The sequence below is a fragment of the Sprattus sprattus genome (assembly GCF_963457725.1).
Source record: "Sprattus sprattus genome assembly, chromosome: 1".
Classification (NCBI taxonomy): Eukaryota; Metazoa; Chordata; class Actinopteri; order Clupeiformes; family Clupeidae; genus Sprattus; species Sprattus sprattus.
In genome coordinates, this window is record NC_137920.1 from 69502230 (window position 1) to 69509729 (window position 7500).

Below are 7500 nucleotides of genomic sequence, written 5' to 3' on the forward strand. Positions count from 1 at the left end.
CACGTTTCCCAGAGGTGTTGCATTATTTACCTCCTGCTCCTCTGAGTGTCATGCCTCATGACTGTTTGTGTTAGAGAGTGTGTGGGGGTCAGAGAGTCCACGCAAGCTCTGGAGTGTGTGAGCGTCCTCTCTGTGTGACTTCCACAGTCACCTCGCTGAGGGGGGGGGGGGGGGGTCCAGGAGGAGGGTGGGGGGGGGGGATTCAGCTGAGTCTGCAAGGAGGGAGTTGGGCCACCAACGAAAGAACGTGTGCAGGCACTAGATTCAGAGATTAGCTGGGGTTTAGTCGACTTGGCTCATTCCTGCATTAAATGTCGCTAAAATGTTTTCAAGTTTTCCAAAGAGCCCAAAGAGCAGGTGGGTGGACATGTGCCAGAGTAAGACTGGATTGGATCGTCATCATCTTACCGTGGCTGGCTGTCTCTGGCGGCAGGATATTGAGACTCATGTGGGTGGGAGAGGAGATGAAATACAGAGCTAAAGTAATGCTGTATGCCAACGCCTCAACGCAAGAAGAATACCTTCCCTCTCACACTCACTGACTGACTCCTTCTCTATCCATTCTCTCTCTCTCTCTCTCTCTTTCTCTCTCTCTCTCTCTCTCTCTCTCTCTCTCTTTCGTTCTCCTCTCTCTCGGCTGTTTTGCAGATGCGTTTCAGGTTGGCATGAGGCGAGGTGGTTGTTGTTTTCATCAGTGATTGTGCTCGTTTGTGTTTTCTCTCCCGAGCTCATCAGTGCGATCAGTCACTGAGAATAATCCCTGCGATGGCAGATACCGATGCCTCCAGGCTCACCCCCCCCCTCTTCCCTTTGACAGACCAAATTAAAGCCCCACTCGGCACTTTCCTTCCTAATGTATCGATGCAGATTGATTGGATGGACTGATGAGGAGGAGAGACCTTGTCCCCCTGTCCCTGTGCCACTGATCTTATAATGGATACCGAAATAGGAGCGTGGTAACCTTCACACTCGCACACACACTCATACTCACACTCACACAGACACACGCGCCCCCACACACACACACACACATATCCGGCCACACACACACACACATGCACGCTCTGGCCGGTGTGCGCGCGCGTGTGTTTTTGTTGTGGCGCTAATTGAGGAGATGGCCTGCGGTGTGGGCTGAGCCGCGCGAGCGATCGATTGGAATTGTGAAGAAGCGGAGGAGAGGCAGATGGATGAGTCCACACACCCCTCCGCTCTGATCCGCAAAGCCCCAAATTACTCAAACACCATGACTCTGCATTCGCCTGGCCCTAATGAGACACTACAAAGACAGCCAGACAGCCCCGCAACCAGTGTGTGTGTGTGTGTGTGTGTGTGTGCATGTGTGTGTACATGCGGGTACGTATGTCTGTTTGTGTGTGTGTGCACGTGTGCTGCAGTATACATTAGACATAGTCAAAACACAGCTGGACATATAACATATAGGTAGATTGGTCCAAAGTAGCCATGTCAAATAATTCAATCAGATAAGGTCTTGGACTCGCATACTATTTATGTATGTCTGCATGCATTTGCATGTGTACTGAGTTAGTGATTGAGTAAAAGGTGTTTTTGTGTGTGTGTGTGTATGTGGGCAGGTATGTGTGTGTGTGTGTGAGAGAGAGAGAATGTGCCTTCACACAAATATGCATGTGGGTGTTCGTATCGGCAGTGGACTGTAAATCATTCTCACACCACACGACATCTGCATCTTAAGTGGTTGATATTTTATTATTCATATGCTTTCTGCTCACAGATGCAATATTAGAAATATCAACTGACAAAAATAAATTGCCTTGCTTTAACTGAGGCAGTAATCCTAAGATAGCATGTTTTGCATGTAGACTTGCGTTTGCACTTGTTCACATAAGCATGTGCACACACACACACACACACACACACACACACACACACACACACACACACAGACTGACACGCCTGTATACACAGTCACTCTCTCTCTCACTCTCTCACACACGTGCAAACACACACACACATACACACAAGCACACAAGCACACAGAGATGTATTCAGACACACACACACAAGCACAGACTTGAACTTGAGTGTAGCGAATGAGTGTTCATTTCCATCATAGAATCATTACGCCCCACTACAGATGTAATGCCATCAGTCATAGTATGTGACTCTCTCATAACACCTTCATGTCAGTGACACAGCTTGGGACTACAACTACATTTCCCATAACCCCCCCCCCATTACTCAGCCTCAACCACATCTGCAGATCAACACAGATCTCAGGGCTGGAGTGCTATCCGGAGTTGTGTAATTGTGTGCTAATAGTCACTGACTCATTAGTGCACTCATAGGAATGGTAATTGATGTGTTTATTATGTTAATTTCTATCTGTTTGGCTGGATGAGATTAACACGTTTCCTTCATTAAGGGTAAGAAAGCCAAAGAGGAAAGCAGAGAGGGGAGACAGAGGTCCTGGTTAAATGCAGTTCTGTTCTGTTAGCATCCATTTTTGTAAAATAAAGAGTACATTAAGGCTGTCAAACATGTGTCTGCAAAAATGAGAGGATTGGAAACACTTTTTTCGAAAAGTCATTAGATTATTATGTGTCATCATGTGATATCCATTTCATGTTATTCATAATATCATAATGTTTTGGACAGGTTGCTTTCCTTAAGCGGACCACACTTCTAGCTAATATCAAATTACATGCGTATAGACTTGTCATACCTCACCACTTATATAACATTCTAACATAGTGATAGGATAGACTGTTGAATATCATTACATTCTTTGAACTTCGAACCAAAGAAGAACCTCCTTCATATCTGTGCTGGGATTGCATAGGCTTTTTGGAAACAAAAGTAGTGACCTCAAACACATGCCGTACAGTATATCAACGTTCCATTGAATATGTCCTCTTTATTATATGGCAACGACAGTACGAGCATTCTGATTTTCTAATCGGTAGTCATGTCAGCCTATTGACCTCCTCGCCGGTTTGCCGGTCTGATTAGTATTATTATTGCCCTCTAATGACGTCATCTTAAAAATTAGCGATATTATTAGACATCAACAGCCATGAGGAAATTCATGTCATGTTTAGTCCTGCTCAGGATTCAGGAGTCCTATTATGAAATTATCTGTGAACAGGAAACCAGTTGAGTATACCATGACAGTTGATGACAGTTGAAGAATAAAGACTCAAGAACTCGCGGACATTGTGGGTAATACATTATAGGACTTAGTACAAGTCAGTACAATTCAGAAGCAGCGAAAATGTGTTCTTGAAAGTGATGATGAAGACTAGACTACTATATTCGCTATGGCTCGGTGGATACGTTACAGCCGCAGTCTGATATTTCCCGGCATGACCTCACTCTCGGTTAGTAAGTAGTTATTACTACATGCAGGGAGTGGCAATAACTGTACTAAGATTTGGATCGTTTCTTTAAATGACACAAAAAGACCAATATTTACCTCCGCCAAGGAGGTTATGTTTTCGCCCCTGTATGTTTGTTTGTTTGTTTGTTTGTCTGTTTGTCAGCAGGATTACGCAGAAACGCATGGACCGATCTCCATCAAACTTTGTGGGGAGATTGGGTCATATAATGGCAATAATTGATTAGATTTTCAGATGTCAAGGTCAAAGGTCAAGGTCACAAGGCGGAGGTTTGCATTCTCTGAATGCTCCCATTCTTTTTAGGCATGTGATTGGACAAAGGACAAAAAATATGCAGAACACAGAGCACGTGCTGATCCAGAACCTGTCCTTAACAACAGCTAGAATCAAACTGGTGGCAGCTTTAATGTATCATATTGATGGTATAGTATGCATGACAAGAACATATTTTAAAGTAAAAGATTATATGTATTTATATTTTTATTTTTTATTTTATACTAACTTCAAAATTTAAATGTGCATCATACAACTATTTATAATCCAAAATGAGGCCTCAATTTTGAATGGCTCTTTCGCCTTTGCAGCAAGCTTCATTAGAGCCTGCACACACCCCTCTAGAGACACTCACAGCTGCTGCCACAAGGGCATCTTTGGCCGTCGCAGCTGAACGCAAACAAACATCCTCATGGATACTTAGCAAGGAAAGAAATCTTCATGCCCTTCAACCTATAGACATAGCAGCTTGCAGCGCTAAGAATTTAAGACATTCATAGTTTCAGAACTCCATGATTTACTTGGGTCTCGCTTTCAGGTTGGTGAATCCGGAATTCTGCGTTTGTATTTCGACGTGGGCAAAACAACAACTGATACGAATATGCTCCGATTTTTACGTTTTCCAGTTTGGCGGGATGAAATTGATTGACTTTCAGTCTCCACAAAGAATGACTGGTGAGCGCTGAAGACAGAACCAGTCTTAAGAACGCTCAACCCACTCATCGCAAGCTGTCAGTATGGAGCAAATGGAGAGTGAAGCGAGCGAGAGAGAGAGAGACATCTGTTCTGAGATCAGCCCTTAATATTAAATCACAACTGACGAACCATTCGCAAATAGACGGTCTCATAGTCTCGTACGCCACGAACACTTTGCGGAGCGGCGTTCGACTCTCTGGAGCTGTCTTCAGTCTGCTGGGTGGACATGAGCGGAATGGTGTTTGACTGCGGGTGGCTGCTCACTTTAGCCGTGTGAGAGATTCGTGAAAGAGAGGGTATAACAGAGGGGGGGGGGGGGGGGGGTGTTACACTGTAAGGATGAAAACAGAGCCCCAGGCCAAGAGTGAGTGAGTGATGAGGGGGAGAGGCAGAACCCTCAGTGTACATTCAAATACACACACTCACACACTCACAACACACACACACACACATATACACATATATAAAGGATGCCCACTGCCTACAGTGAAGACATGCTCATATACCCATTCACACCCATGTTTGCACTCACACACAGATCATACACATATGCACATTCAAATACACAAACGGGTACACATACACTCAGAGAGTCATGCACGCATAGACGTATGCACATCAATAAAGGCACAAAATCACTTTCTTTCCCTCTCTCCGTCACACACAGTTACAAACACAAAATCAGGCACATAACATCATTATGCTCAGTCATACATACGCAGACAGAAAAAGAACACAAATGTCCACTTCTGCTTCTCTGCAATAGACACACTCAGTCATATGGTGTGTGTACTTGCACACACTCACACACACATTCCCATATGCGTGAGTGATGAGGGGTTACACAGTGGCACTCCATTGGGGAAAAGAAAAGGTGTATTGCTCAGTCGCTGTCATATTCTCATATTATTTATAATTTACCGCTTTACTAGTGTGTCACATTGAGATCGGAGCAGAACTGCAAATAGAACACACACACACACACACACGCACACACACACAGACACACACACACACACACACACACACACACACACACACACACACACACACACACACACACACACACACACACACACACACATACACACACACACACACACACACACACTCACACAGAACACACTTGCATACACTTTACACACACATACAGAGACACACACACCCTACTCATACAGCCAGCCCATTTCCGCACACTTCTCCTTCCTCTCAATACAGTGATTGTCCTTTGCCAAAGGGCCTAAATCTAATTAACTACCCCCCATGCTCTAAAATATCATACATTCAGACAATGGAAAGACAGCCCTCTTTTTCAAAGTCATTACTGTCATTGTTCTCAGCTGCACACACACGCACACGCACACGCACACGCACACGCACACACACACACAGACACACACACAGACACACACACAGACACACACACAAACACACACACAGACACACACACACACACTCCTTCCCTATGGCTGCTTGGAATAGTATGGTGAATAGCATACGCACACATACATAAGTCTGTACTGACACCAGTATTCTTGAAAAAGGACCAGTCTGTACTCTCTGTAGATAGAGAAGCATGTCTGTTGTGATAGCACTTTTTTTGTCTATGGACTTTTGTTAGGGCTTTCTGCACTCTGTCTCTCTCTCTCTCTTCCCCCCCTCCCCCAAAGTGTGTATTGACAGACTGTGACTTTGTGACTTCAGATAGAGAGGCCTTATTCCTGGGAGAAAATGAAGGCTTTTGATTTTTGTTGCACTTCATTAGGGCGGTGTAAAGGAGAAGTGTCATAGGCAGGCTGGCTGTGCGGGGCCCCGGAGTGTCTGGATCGATTGGAGGAGGAATAATACCAGCGGGGGCAGCGGGGAGGAGCACAGTGAGGAGGGCTGTGGGAGGTGCCGCGCTGAAACAGTTACAGGCTTCAAGTATAGGAGAGGATAGGAGAGGAGAGGAGAGGAGAGGAGAGTAAAGGAGAGGAGAGGAGAGGAGAGGAGAGGAGAGGAAAGGAGAGGATAGGAGAGGAGAGGAGAGGAAAGGAGAGGATAGGAGAGGAAAGGAAAGGAGAGGAGAGGAGAGGAGAGGAGAGGAGAGGAGAGGAGAGGAGAGGAGAGGACCAAAAGAGGACCTTTTGTTTGTTGCCGTGGTGCTTTATATATCAGCGGAACCAACGGCACACCACAAAAACCGCAGGCACAGTAAATGAAGATCTAGCTGCTGCCGGGGACAACCGAGCAGATATAGTGTTTTGTTTTATTTTGTGGTTATTTAGTATTATTTGTAGCGTGCTACATACTGCCAGGACCTGAAATGACTCCTCTGTTGGCCCAGAAACGACAAATAAATCCGATTTTTAGTTAAATTGCTGTATACTGTGAGTTTGTTCCAGGCAGTGATTCATAAACAGCATTCAACCCATCGTGCTAACCCATGTGTTATTTTAAAGAAATAATTTAATGTGCAAAGAGTGTTTTTGTTAAAGATGACCTAGATCGGTCAGCCATCCTTCTGTCTGTGTAATGGAGTTCCTGCCTCACCGGGGGAGTGATGGGTCAGCCCGGTCTCTTCATCGTTGCCAGGCCTTGGACTGTGTGCTGTCTGTGTGAACATGCTTTTGCTGTGTGTGGAAGTGAACAAAGACAGATAGAAAACACTTTTCCTCCTATCTGGCACCTGCTGTGAACCTAATTCCATCTGAATCTCACATAGGCTAACCCCCAACAAAGCCCACCTACATCTCCAGGGAGGCACACACGACCACCCACCCATCCACACACGCAAACGCACACACACACACACACACACACACACACACACACACACACACACACACACACACACACACACGTATGAACCCACTTACTCACACTGACACACTGATATGATATAGTACAACAGCATTGTGTGTGTTTAACCCATATTAACCTTTAAATCCGTTTCCAGCGTATGAGGGACTGGAGCAGCTTCAAACGAAGAGGTAAAGAGCGAGAGAGAGAAAGATGAGCAGAAAGGGGAGATAGTGAGACAGGGGCGAGACGAGGGTGGGCCGCACCACATCGCAAACGGGGATTTAATTGTGCCTCGTGCATCACGCGCCATGATTGAATTTGTGATTTAATTCCACGGACCCGCATCGACTGCTTTACAGCGCCTCATGTCAGA

At 45.4% G+C, this 7500-nt stretch overlaps 1 protein-coding gene across 1 annotated transcript in view; it reads left to right on the plus strand.

Moving 5' to 3' along the window:
* The window catches only part of tenm1 (teneurin transmembrane protein 1), a gene marked incomplete at both ends in the record, with an annotated part of 118791 nt that overhangs the window by 56052 nt on the left and 55239 nt on the right, over window positions 1-7500 (plus strand). The window lies entirely within an intron of this gene.